At 45.3% G+C, this 1,309-nt stretch overlaps 1 pseudogene; it reads right to left on the bottom strand.

Annotated features, from left to right (window-relative positions):
* Positions 1-480: 480 nt before the first annotated feature.
* Positions 481-579, bottom strand: LOC114115916 (U6 spliceosomal RNA; annotated as a pseudogene).
* Positions 580-1,309: the final 730 nt, after the last annotated feature.

Below are 1,309 nucleotides of genomic sequence, written 5' to 3'. Positions count from 1 at the left end.
TCCTCCTGGGCCAGCCTTTTTTAATGTATATATAAAAAAAAATATGTATATCTTTTTGGCCCTGTGGCATACAGCATCTTAGTTCCCCAATCAGGGATCAAACTTAACAACTGGACCACCAGGGAAGTCCCTGGACAAGCTTAATTGCCCTCCCTTTGAACCAATCAGCCTATGGGAAAGATATATATTGACTGGTTTAAGCCAATCACAGCCCATTCCTGGATTAGGGGTACGGTCAATCCCACCCAAAGCACACACATAAGAAGAGACAGAGGGGTAATTTTCCAAAGAAACTGGGTGTCCTGGTACCAAGGAGAAGGAGATGCTGGACAGAAAGCAGTAGGTATCTCAAAGCTGAGACTTGCATTGGGTGTAAAATTTAAGAGGGCACCAAAAACTCAGCAAGTTAAATAATATTTTAATGCACTTAAAAAAAAAAACTGAACCAGAAAACTACAGCCTGCAGACTGGCTGCTTAAAAAAAAAATGAAACGCTTCAGGAATTTGTATGTCATCCATGCAGGGGCCAGGCTAGTCTTCTCTGAATCGTTCCACTCTTACTATACGTGCTGCCCTCACCTGCCTGCATTTTTCGTTTTTATTAATAAGTAACTTTTATAACAGTGTCTGGGCTACCTCCCTGGGGAGTTAGGCTCTGCCTCACCATTGCCTTAGGAATTTTTGAAGTTCTAGAAGAAACTTTCTGGGTCCTAGGGCTTCTTGGAACTCAGGAATTGTGAGGTGCTCTTATCCTATGTGCGTGCGTACTCAGACACTAAGTCATGTCTGACTGTGACTCCATGGACTATAGCCCACTAGGCTCCTCTGTCCATGGGATTTCCCAGGCCAGAATACTGGAGTGTGTTGCCATTTCCTTCTCCAAAGGATCTTCCCAACCCAGGGATCGAATCTTCATCTCCTACATTGGCAGATGGGTTCTTTACCACCAAGCCACCAGGGAAGCCCTTCTTATCCTATACCTGTTCCTGTGTTAGTCACTCAGTTGTGTCTGACTCTTTGTGACCCCATGGACCATATCCCACTGGGCTCCTCTACTAATGGAATTCTTCAGGCAAGAATACTGGAATGGGTTGGAGAAGATTCCCTTCTCCATGGAATTTTCCCGATCCCAGGGATCAAACCTGGGTCTCTTGCATTGCAGGTGGACTCCTTACCGTCGGAGCCACCAGGCTATAAGTCAGCCCTAAATTGGCTTCCTGATTCAGAGAGGTGTGGGAAAGCAGAGGATGCTCCATTTCCCTAACAATTAGGAGCATCCCTTGTTGCTCAACTGGTAAAGAATCCACTT

The sequence above is a fragment of the Ovis aries genome, chromosome 7, assembly GCF_016772045.2.
Source record: "Ovis aries strain OAR_USU_Benz2616 breed Rambouillet chromosome 7, ARS-UI_Ramb_v3.0, whole genome shotgun sequence".
Classification (NCBI taxonomy): domain Eukaryota; kingdom Metazoa; phylum Chordata; class Mammalia; order Artiodactyla; family Bovidae; genus Ovis; species Ovis aries.
This window is presented reverse-complemented; position numbering and strand designations above follow the sequence as displayed.